Source organism: Raphanus sativus, chromosome 3 (assembly GCF_000801105.2).
Source record: "Raphanus sativus cultivar WK10039 chromosome 3, ASM80110v3, whole genome shotgun sequence".
NCBI lineage: Eukaryota > Viridiplantae > Streptophyta > Magnoliopsida > Brassicales > Brassicaceae > Raphanus > Raphanus sativus.
Window position 1 is genome coordinate 3152260 of NC_079513.1, and position 12719 is coordinate 3164978.

A 12719-nucleotide genomic window follows, 5' to 3' on the forward strand; every position below is an offset into this window, starting at 1 on the left:
TATGATATTGAACAAAAAAAGATAAATATAATCTAATTATATAAAGTAGAGTTTGAATCACTCCTAGGGTGTCCACCTAGGATGCCAGGCTGGAAACTGAGTCTTTCCCGTGCAGACACGTAAGCGACGCTGCGTTTCATTAAAGGAGTGTTTTCTCGAGTCGGGTTTGGGCTTCAACACTTGGTACTCAGCTGCTCTTCGCGAGGCCCATCTACACTGTCTTCTGCTGAAGCCCTAATCAACGCTCTCCTTCGTGTTCTTCGGCAACGTCGATGTCGTTTCCCCTTACCCTCACCAAAACGGTCTGAGTTAGTGGTCCGTGTTTGATCCCATCAATTCGCTCATCAACTACGTTGTCTTCAGTGCTCTGTTTCGATCTGAAAGGCGGTGATTTTACAGTATAAATAGATGTAAGGTTTCTCCCTTTGAACTCATCTTCGCTTCCGATCTCTTACATTCATCTTTTGATATGACTAACTCTTTCTGTCGTTGTAGCACCACCTTCGAGGGGCCTGCTGAGTCGAGATCTATCTCTCTGTACTATGCGTATTTGTATTTTCCACCGTCTATCACCTGCCATCATTGCGTGAAGACTGAGTCATTGCCGTGACGTTCGATATTCACACCACCACCTCTGGTCAACCAAGGCGTAATGGTTTGGGGTGCATTCAATCAACTTAGTTACGCTTCTGTTTCTTGCCTCCGTAGCCGGAAAGCTTCTGCTTGGGATCGAGACCTGATCTGCGTTTTCTGTGTCAAGCAGCGACGGAAACAGTTTTCTCCACTTCCGTCTACAAACGGCTTCTCAATGCTCCTGATCAAATCAATCTTACCTTCCCTTCAGCCTACAAAAGGTTTCTCAGTTCTCTTGATTTAGATGCATAGGTAAGAACATCAAGCATACAATGTTTTTGCTGATAAATACTTTTCATTCTGTTTATTGTATTGTGCTAATGTAAAGAAAGAGACTTTATGAAACGATTTTATCTGCAGGAGATGGTAGTAGAAGGAATCGTTTTGTCTGAGTTTCTTGATCAGTAAGTACAATGGTCTGCAAGAGAAGAAACACTGATGGACTATCAGTACATAATATTAAAACACTATGAATCTAGGAGGAATCATTGTTGATGATTATTTTGTTGAAAGAAAAGGAATTTTTTCCAAAGTGGATATATAGGGGAGTAAACCCGAGGACTATATTTGATAGTGTCAAGAGCCAAGAAGTTGTTAAATCATTGGTTTGGTTAAGGGAAAATATGTGAAGAAAAATGCTTTGTCTGGATAACAGTTATTAAGTTTCTACATCGTTTTCTGTCTATGGAGCAGTGAGCATCATCTCTCTCGCCTTCCTGCAACTGAAGGTATTAACTTTAATCTTTTTCAAGTTGTTATGTTTTGCCTTTCAATTCTTGCTGGTGATAATGAATATATTCTTTTATATAAGATCATAAGATAATTAATTACAGAAAGAAAAAAAGTTAATGTTCAAGTCTTCATCTGCAGTGTAAATATGCTTCCGCATATAAGCTCAAGGTATCTTTGGCAATGGTTAATAGGTGGATGAAAAGCTTGTGGCGCAAGGCAAGACAGCTGAAGGATTTCCAAAGTGGCTAGAGTCGAAGTATGGAAGCAGGAGTAGTCTGTGCTCTCCTGAGTGTGACTACATATTATATTTACGGATGACTTTGTTGAGACGTTGTTGTTTTATCTTTGACGGTATCAAACATTCTATAATCAAAACTATATATCTTCTTTTCTATTCTCTTCTCTCTCCATTTTCTGGTTACAGGTTACAGAGTTGATAAGTTGAGACTTATCAAGTAGATTGTAAAGTTTCTACTATATTCTACTATATGTTTAAATTAAATAAGTTATACTAAAACAAACATATTAAAATGTATATACCAATATAATAAAATTGAACGCAACTCTATTAATAGTAGTAAAAATCGTATTAGAAAATTTAGTCAATCCACATTTAGTGTTTTACAACAAATAAGCTCAAAGAAAAAACTGATAAAATTAAGAAAACAACTACAAAATAATGGTCGAGACATAATATAAAACAAAAATTATTGAAACTAAAATATATGTTAAAAGAATAAATAATGGAACAAATACATCCCCTCTTTCCTTCTATTGTTGTGATTCTACATATATATACGTAAGTTTCTCTGTGTGAAATTCATTAATTCGGTCTTCTCATTCGTTATCATTCTAATAGTTTCTTTTGAACCGTTTCTAATCACCCGGTGGTACAGTACGAAGTGCTATGTTTCTCCTCAGGTGTCAAGATGAAATTACGTAAAGGAGATTGATATTTGAAGTTCAGATATTATTTGAAAGTGTCAAGAGGATACAAAAAAATAGTTGTCGCTAACCAGGGCCGTCTCAATTTTTTTCAACGTCCTGTTCCAAAAACGAAATAACTTTTAATATTAATAATTTCAGAATATATATTTTTGAGGTTTCTTTTCAAATTATAAACTATAAGTTTAACACTGTCTAAAATTTTGAAAATTTAAATCAAAATTATGTATTGATTTTTGAAAATATATTAATATCATTTTATTTTTTAGTTCGGACTATATTTAACCGCTCCAGTAACACATGATATTAGACGGTCCTATGGCTAACAAAGAAAGCTGATAAGTAAAAAAATGACAAAAAAAAGAGTTCATCTAATTCCAAATGATGATGTAAAATAAGCTAAATATAGAATGATGCCCAGATTTTTAAATTAATCTTACATGTAACTAAAATTACTACTATCAAATAATAAAAAATTTGGCTATTACACTTTCAAATTGCCATGCATATGTTTAAAGTTTAAACTAAGATTGCCATGCATAAATTTAATTTAAAGTGTTGTGCATATATCTAAACTTAAATTTATTTTATAATAACCTCAAAATCAACTATGCAGAGCTATTAATTTTGATTGTAGATCTTTATATCATTGATACACATTTTATTTTCTAAATAATATTGAAAATGTTCTGAATTATAAAACCACAACAAAGCCATATTTAGACTTAAAAATAAAGAAAAACAAATACAGAGCTAAACTAATATTTAAATTTTAAGTTAATAAAAAATTATATTAAATATTTACTCTAACTATTTCAACTATTTTCGAAATAACATCATGTCCGTAAGGCGAGACGACCCTAGTAATAATATAAAATAATGGTATTATGACGTTATTTAAGCAAAACTGATTAAACTACTTAAAATGTTTAAAGGATCGAGAAATAGTGAGTTACAAAAAATGTAAAGAGCACGCACAAAAGCAAAGCCCAAACTTCTCGACTCATACAGCTCATAATTATATATGATGATATTTAAGGCCACCCATTAAAGCGCAAATAATTAATGGTCTCCCGAATCATATATTTATGTGGCGTAACCAACTGAGGATGATTTGACACAGTTTTTAAATGACTGAGATATGCATAATTGATCCATTTTGACCTCAAAGGTTTTTTGCCGATAGTTTTGAGAAAGAGGCAAAGAGCTTCGACATTTTCCTCCGGTGGGCAAATTTTCTCATCAGCACCCAAAAGCACCTGTAAAAATAATAGTTAATAAACACACAAAAGCAAAAGTTGTCTGAAAAATGTGTCAGCTGGTAAATAGTGTTACTTAACTACAATAATGTGGTGAGCTATCCTCTCTAACATCACCTTCTGATTTCGAAGCTCACCAATAAAACGAATATTTCCTAGAGTTTGGAGCTTCAACATCATTTCTTTTTCCTTCTGATCTGACGGGTATACTCTAAGCTCCTTTATTTCTTCAGCTCCTTCGAACACTGATTGACATAGATTGTACAAAACCCTTTTGAATGAGACAATACGTGCCCCAGGCTCTGTAGGTTGAAAAGTAGGCAGCTTGTCACAGATATCAGAGCACAACTTAGCGTACATTGGGCAAAAGGTGGGATCAAGGATAGCTTTATTGGAGTATAATTCCTAGATAACTTAGGAATTATATGAACTAGGTTTTATCTTTAGATTTCCTATTTCTAGTTTGATTTTATGATTTCCTATTGTAGCTTTACTTCTCTTGGTATATATACCAAGCTTCTTTATCAATAAAACTCAACTTACTTTCTATCATAGACTAGAATTTGTCATGGTATCAGAGCAAGAACAAATATAAACACATCAAAAACTTCTATTTCTCGTGATTGATCTTTGCAAAATCGCAGGCAATCATCTTATTCTTATTTTCACTTCTTCTTCCACGACTTGGAAAAGAAGTTCTTATTCACGACATAAATAATGTCGATTACTCCAGCAAGTGATCGGAAATACAAAACTATTTCTCCTTATGACCTATCATCTAATGATAATCCAGGAGCTGTGATTTCACAACCACTGCTTAATGGTTTGAATTATGATGAATGGGCAATTAACTTTCGTATGGCCATAAGCTCACGAAAGAAATTTGGATTCCTCGACGGCAGTCTTCCGAAACCGGCAGCCGATTCAACCCATCTAGAAGATTGGACTGCAAATAATCATCTTCTGGTAGGATGGATAAAACAAACGATCGAACCAAAACTTCGATCAGCTATTTCAACTCGAGAAAACGCGAAGGACCTATGGGAGATGATCAAGAAACGATACTCTCTCAAAAGTGGCGCACGTCTACAGCAATTACGAAATTCTCTTGCCAACTGCAAACAAAACGGTTCATCAATTGATGATTACTTCGGTAGATTAACAAAAATCTGGGATGGAATTACCGATTGTATGAACTCAAAACAATGCAGTTGCGGAAAGTGTGAATGTGATTTAAATTCCGCGAGGGAGCAGGAGATGGAGACATTACGAGTTCATGACTTCTTATCAGGTCTTGATGATGCAACTCATGGAGTGATACGTTCTCAAATCTGCGCAATCTCTCCATTACCAGACCTTGATAGCGTTTACCAAACGGTCTCACAAAACGAGATCATCCGCTCGTCTACAACTCCTGATACTCCTGTCATGGGCTTCTCAACTCAATCTCGACCAACATCACAATCTTCAAACAACTTCTCAAAACAGAACAACTCATCGCGACCAGGAAACAAAGACCCTTCTCGCCAATGCACTGCTTGTGGACGAACGGGACATGAAGCAGCAGGATGTTTTACTATCATCGGCTATCCTGAATGGTGGGAAGACCGTCCAAGGAACAGACCTCCAAATCGCAATTCTTCAAATAAAACCAATGATCAAGCAAAGACCATTCAACCTCGAGCTAATACGGCAACTGTCAATAAAACTGAGACATCAAACGTCAGAGCTAATGTCACTATTACGGAAGCAGATAGATTGGGGCTTACGGGTATTACTGATGAACAATGGAATATTGTTCAGAAGCTAATTAACAAGGGCACCACAACTAATGAGCATCTAAAGGGTAAGAATGATAAGTGTGTATGGATTTTAGATACCGGAGCAACTCATCATATGACGGGTTGTTTGGATATCATGGAAGACGTACGAGATATCATACCTATACCAGTCATATTACCCGCCGGTTCTGAGGCTATGGCCACCAAGCAAGGAACCGTTAAACTCACAACATCACTACACATTCGCAATGTGTATTATGTTGCGGGATTCCACACAAATCTTATATCTTTCGGCCAACTAGTTACTGATAATTTTTTAGTTGGTCAAGTTACTGATAAACTTATGATATTACAGGACCGTACCTCGAGGATGCTGATTGGAGCGGGTGAAAGAGAGGGAGAGGGATTGTACCGTTTTCGAGAGATCGAGTCTTTGTCATCGCTTCAGTCTATGGTTCACGGGAATTCTAGTCTTTGGCACCGCAGATTTGGACATCCATCTTCTCGCATTACGGGAATAGTTTCAGCTTTAGATAGTTTATCAGTTCCACACGATGAACAACTTCTCAAATCTTGTGATATTTGTTTCCGGGCTAAACAAACTCGTCAAAGTTTTCCAGATAGTTTTCATAATGCAAAAGAGATTTTTGATTTAATTCATTGTGACTTATGGGGACCTTATAGAACCACTACATTCTGTGGGTCTCGTTATTTCCTAACAATCATCGATGATCATTCCAGGGCAGTATGGCTATATCTATTGCCAGACAAAACAATGGTTTCTCAACAGCTAAAAGAGTTCATGGCTTTGATTGAAAGACAGTTTTCCAAAAAGATCAAGGTACTTCGGAGTGACAATGGAACCGAGTTCACATGTCTTGCACCTTACTTCCGAGAACATGGCATCCTTCACGAGACTTCTTGTGTCCATACACCACAACAGAACGGACGCGCTGAACGAAAACATCGTCATATACTCAATATTTCTCGCGCTCTACGATTCCAAGCTAATCTTCCTTTAGAATTTTGGGGCGAGTGTGTCCTGACAGCAGCACACTTAATCAACCGTACGCCGACTCCACTTCTTAAGAATAGAACTCCGTTTGAGATTCTTCATGGAGAGCCACCATCGATCTCTCATCTTCGAGTTCTAGGATGCTTGGCGTATGCTCATAATAAAAATACGAAAGGGGATAAGTTTGCATCGCGAAGTCGAAAGTGCATTCTGCTCGGGTATCCGTCTGGTACTAAAGGATGGAAATTGTTTGACTTAGATCAAGAAGTCGTCTTCATCTCAAGAGATGTTACATTCCAGGAAGATGTCTTCCCTTATTTTGATCAGAACTCGGAGTTATCTTCACCACAGGCTCCTCCGATGATAACTAATACGTCCGACAATGAAGATACTCTAGCACAAACGTCACCGCATGAGGATGCTCCGACAGTACCTGTAACAGAAACAGAAAATACAGAGACCGAAACAGAGCATACAGAACCAGAACCAGAAACAGAGCACACAGAGACTGAAACAACTCAAGAAAACATGGGTCGGGGCCATAGAACAAAAACTCCGTCTTCTCGCTATCGAGATTTTGTAATTCACTCAGCAACGGCAATCCCCCTTATCTCTCCCTCTCTCCCGTCTTCAACTCCGCTCCCATCCTCAGGTTCGTTATTTCCTATATCAGACTATATATCATATCATCGAATTTCAACCAAACATTGCAGTTATCTTATTGCATTGGCATCTAACATTGAGCCAAAGCACTTTCGAGAAGCAATGAAATACAAAGTATGGCGAGATTCCATGCGGTTAGAAATTGAAGCTCTTGAGAGACAACATACTTGGGATTTGCAAGAGCTACCCCCAAACAAGAAGGCTCTAGGAACCAAGTGGGTCTATACGATCAAATTCCGGGCAGATGGAACAATCGAACGTCATAAATCTCGTCTTGTGGTTCTGGGTAATAACCAAAAAGAAGGGTTGGACTACACAGAAACATTCTCTCCAGTGGCCAAAATGACTACCGTACGAGTATTTTTAGACGTTGCTGCAAAATTGAATCATGAAATCCATCAGATGGACGTGCATAATGCGTTTCTCCATGGAGATCTTCATGATGAAGTATACATTAAGCTGCCTCTCGGTTTTTCTAAACCAGGTGATACACGAGTCTGTCGACTAAGGAAATCACTATATGGCTTGAAACAAGCACCAAGATGCTGGTTTGCTAAACTGGTTGAGGCACTTGTGAAGTACGGATTCTCACAAACACATTCTGATTCTTCTTTGTTCGTCTACTCCAAAAACAATATCTATCTCCGCATCCTTGTTTATGTCGATGATCTAATCATCTCGGGTAACTCAAGACATGCGATTCATTCTTTTAAAGCCTACTTATCAACATGTTTCCACATGAAAGACTTAGGGATCCTTAAGTATTTCTTAGGATTGGAAGTAGCTCGGAGTCCTAGTGGTATTTATCTATGTCAACGAAAATATACACTAGACATTATAACCGAGTGTGGTCTCCTTGGATGTAAACCAGCCGGCTCTCCCATGGATCAAAATCATAAGCTCAGCAAAGCTCAGGGTGATCTCCTTCCAGATCCAGAACGTTTCCGACGTCTTGTAGGTCGTCTTATATATCTTCTGGCAACTCGTCCAGACCTTGCGTACTCTGTTCATATTCTGTCCCAGTTCATGCAAAAACCACGTGAAGAACATTGGTGTGCTGCCTTAAAAGTTGTTCGTTATCTAAAAGGAACAGTAGGTCAAGGAATCCTACTTCGATCTGATCCTATCTTTACAGTAACAGGTTGGTGTGATGCTGACTGGGGTGCATGTCCTCTGTCTCGTCGCTCCTTAACTGGCTGGATAATACAGTTAGGTTCATCTCCCATCACTTGGAAAACCAAGAAACAAGATGCTGTCTCGCTATCATCAACTGAGGCTGAGTTCCGTGCAATGAAAGCTATTACTAAAGAACTCATATGGATCAAAGAACTTCTCCTCGAACTCAACATTGATCATCAGGCTCCAATGTTAGTTTGTTGTGATAACAAATCGGCTCTCCACATCAGTGCGAATCCAGTACTACACGAGCAAACTAAGCATATGGGTATTATTTGTTCATTTGTTCGAGATGAGATCGTGAAAGGTGTTATTCGGACTCAGTTTGTTACTTCTCAGAATCAATTGGCAGACATCTTTACTAAAGCTTTGGGACGCAAGGAATTTGATGCATTTCTTCTCAAGTTGGGCATTAACAATATTCATGCTCCAACTTGAGGGGGGGTATTGGAGTATAATTCCTAGATAACTTAGGAATTATATGAACTAGGTTTTATCTTTAGATTTCCTATTTCTAGTTTGATTTTATGATTTCCTATTGTAGCTTTACTTCTCTTGGTATATATACCAAGCTTCTTTATCAATAAAACTCAACTTACTTTCTATCATAGACTAGAATTTGTCAAGCTTTGTCAAAAATAAGGGTTGTCAATTCCTACAATTGAAATATAAGGACCCATATAAGCCATATTACGAAATTAAACTTGCGGAAGCTCGATATCGCGAAGAGAACAAAAACCACATAACCAAAGACACATAGATTAGTTGAGTTCTCAGATAACTATCGAAAAGGTTGTAGGAAAAAACCATTGGCCCATTCTGTTAAGTAGATCAAATAAAATAAAGGTATTAAAAATAGAAAGTTAACACTTTATTTATAACAAATCATAGAAAAACCCTATGATCAAAGAGACACTAATTTAACTGTAAATGAAATGGTAATTATGTGCTATTCGTTATGGATGGGCATCAAAACAAAACCAAATTAGTGACACAGAGACTCAGTTTATATTACCCGCAACAGTACATAAATTATCTTACAAAGAGACTAAGCTGAAATTACACTTAAGTTGTTACAAAAAAAAATTGCTTCAACTTAACCTGATAGGTGCAACCGAATATAACCAGAGTTCATCATCGAATGAATAACAAAACTAAAATATTCTTTGAATAAATATGTATAGTAATCTATTTTTACAAATTTTATTTACTCACACATTGTCCTCGCCATGAATGAATTCAACTTGTATAGCAAAAACAAATCATGGACACGAATGTGAGCATGCAATCGTTTGATTTCTATTCTCACAATTGGAGATCATGCTTACGACGATTTACTTAATCGGTAGTTTACAACACAAACAAGTTAGAGAAAGCACAGCAAGGACGAACATCCACCCAACACTCGCTTTCGACAGTAAAGATCAGCTGTCCTAAGCTATAATTGTTGCTTTAAGATAAAGAGAACGCACCTCCAAGATATCAGATGTTGTGCACGAGTTGATAATTTTGATCATGAGATGATCATATTTCTCTTCGGCTATCTTAACCATTGTCCTGGCCAAGCAAAGTATAAAAAATTACAATCCAAATCTAAAGATTAGATGTTTGGCATTTTAGAACGGATGTATTCATATGAAATCAAAAGCCTGTTTATATAAATACATCTCACAAAAGCTGGCAGAGAAATTAGTTACCAGTTTCTTTTCTCCAAAGCAGTTGTTTTGAATGTTATCCAGTCTTGCAACAACACTCCATGTTGGGCACAAACCAACTTAGCATCTAACTTGCTTCTTTCTGCCATCTATGACCATAAAACGATTGCAACAGTTTAAAAAAACTAAAATACTACTATATAATAAATTAATGGCGACGCATGGTGGACACCTGTCTAAAAATGATAAGTGTATGTGTTTCCCAAGCGTCAATGTTTTGAAAATGCCTGACCTAGAAAACTGAAAAGGTTTGACCTTCTTTTTTTTTTCTTGGATAAAAAGTTTGACCTTCTATATGTGTAGTTGAACATTGGAAATTTGGAATCATCTAAATATCTTTAATGGATATTACAGTATCGGCTCGAGTATCATCCAAATCATCCAATACTGTGCTCAAGCTACAAATCTGGGCCATCTCTTTCATATTTGGAATATTCTACTTCAAAGTATAAAGACATGAATCCGTTGAAACTGATTGTAAAACAAATACTAGTTAAATATTATTTCAAGAGTTGATTACAAGATAAGACACATTATGTCTTTTACTTTACACAAAATGGCACATCCTACTTGCTAGACACAATATCTTGTATGAAAAAGAAAAGTGGACATTTATGCCCTTAATGAACCAAAACCAATTGTACGACCATATAGGTTCGGTGGAAGTGACGTTGGTTTGAAAACATTAAATTTGTCAGGTTTATGGATATGTGAGAATGTTTCCTAACCGTTGGATTAGGAAAAGAAGATCTGATCATGCGGTGTGAATTTAAAGGTGTAGAACGTTGACAACGACGTGAGCTTAATATTATTGTTCGCCGCTGGAGATTGAGCAAGAAAGGGAATAATCCTAAGTTATTTAAAAAAAATAATTGTGGTTTAGTTGAGCACCATTTAGTGTTTCTTTGAAACTAACAAAATAGTAAACAAGCCAGTGGAAAATTAAGTAGATTAAAGAAGCTAAAGATGAGTTTCTATATGACCATTACATTGTAAAAGGCGTTCATGAACATGACAAATGCAAAACATACACTAAAGCCGATGAAGGGAAACGCAAAAATATGTAACATAAAAACAACCAAGAGGGTGTCTTAGTTGTATTGCTTAGAGGAGCTTCCAATAGAGCCATGTCATAGCTCCAACAACGGGAAGAGTGGAGGATAAGGAAAAGCTTGGTGGGTTGATGATTGGTGTTTTGTGTTTGCGAGTGATGTGGACAGAATTGTTGTGGACAGGAGTGTTGTGGACGGTGGTGTTGTCTAGGGGAGACTTGTGGACAGGAGTGTTGTGGACATGGGATTTGTGGTTGTATAAAGTGTGAACAGGGGAAGTGTGTACGACGGACGTGTGTAGGGGAGGTAGTTGTGTACGGGGAGCTGTGTAGGGGAGCTTTGAGTTAGTTCAGCAGGGATTTGTGGAGTGTGGAACGGGGTTCTCCTGTTGGGCGGACAAGGGAGGTGTGGACTGAGGAGTTGGGGATGGACAAGTTGTGTACATGAGATGTGTGTACATGTGGACAAGGGAGGTGTGGACTGGGGAGTTGGAGATGGACGAGTTGTGTACAAGGGATGTGTCTTTGAAGCCTTATTTACCTAGATGAAGACATTAAAGTAGCCACCATGCCTTTTACACGAACTCGGAGTCGCTGCGGCAAGAAACATGTGAACCTCTCCTTCTCCTGCTGCCTCCACCATGTTTGATTACTTTGAGGAGAAGACGATTGTGTATTTGTGCTATCAATTTTTTGTCTTCAAAACTCATCTGCAAAGGAAAAAAATCCCAATTAAGAAAATGGAGACATCCCAGAAAAGCATGAAACTTTACCAAAACTCAAACAAAAGGGAAGACTAAAACAGAGGCATCGAAGTTAAAGTACAAACCTTTATCTTCAAATCATGGAGAGTGGTGATTCAACAGTGACCTCAACAAGAAGGAGGAGGAGAGTAGTTGTCAGGCTTAGAGTTTCTTCAAATCGGCGGAGAGTCTTGGACTTAGGAACGAGAGATGCGAGAAAATCGTATCAATTAGGACTAGAGAGCAGCAAGATGGATGTTCTGTCATTAGAGAGAGAGAGAGAGTAACAGAGGCAAAACCAGAGTGATTGTAATGGTCCTGATTGAAAACAATGGAGATGTTAGGGTTTCTCAATCGGAGTCGGAGTCGGAGTCGTCGTGGGGAAGAGAAAAAAAATTCAAGTCACGTGATGTTTATGATATGTCAAATTAATGAGAGAGTTGGTTTTGTCTTTAGTTAAAGGGTACTAATGTCTTTCATACACAATAATGTGTGTCACAAGTGCTAAGTGTCTTAGAATGTAATTGGAAACTGAAAATGTGTCTCTAAACGTAAAAAAATCTTATTTCAATCGAAAATGAGAAATGATACTTATGAGACTGCTTCGTTCTCTCCCAATCACACAAATCGAGACACGCCTATCTACCATGTTTTCCAACGCTTGCGACGCATTTGCTCGCCGATCATCCTCTCCGTCTCCGATATACCTTTTTAAGCTTTCTTTCTCTTTAAGTCTTTGTTTTTCTTCAGGATTCCTTCATCTTTTTGTAACCATTCCCTTCAGGACCCAACGAAATATGGCTTTGCAGAGTCTCTGGTCTCGAATGTGCATCAAAACTAGTATCAGTTAGTACAAAACTATCCGGGACCGGAAAGTTTGAATCTTTATTAGTATTTGTTAAAAAGTGGAATACAGCACAAAGCAACTAACTTGCTTGTTGCTTGCCGGCAAAGTGTGTAAAACCATAAAATTTTGTTTTACCTTGTAAAGGTAGTACTGCTCAAA

General features: G+C 37.5%; 1 long non-coding RNA gene across 1 annotated transcript; it reads left to right on the forward strand.

Annotated features, from left to right (window-relative positions):
* The first annotated feature begins 218 nt into the window (after positions 1–218).
* On the forward strand, positions 219–1741 carry LOC108847223 (uncharacterized). Its single transcript, XR_001948909.2, has 4 exons — positions 219–410; positions 496–885; positions 994–1361; positions 1504–1741. It is a non-coding gene; the product is annotated as an uncharacterized LOC108847223 (long non-coding RNA).
* Positions 1742–12719: the final 10978 nt, after the last annotated feature.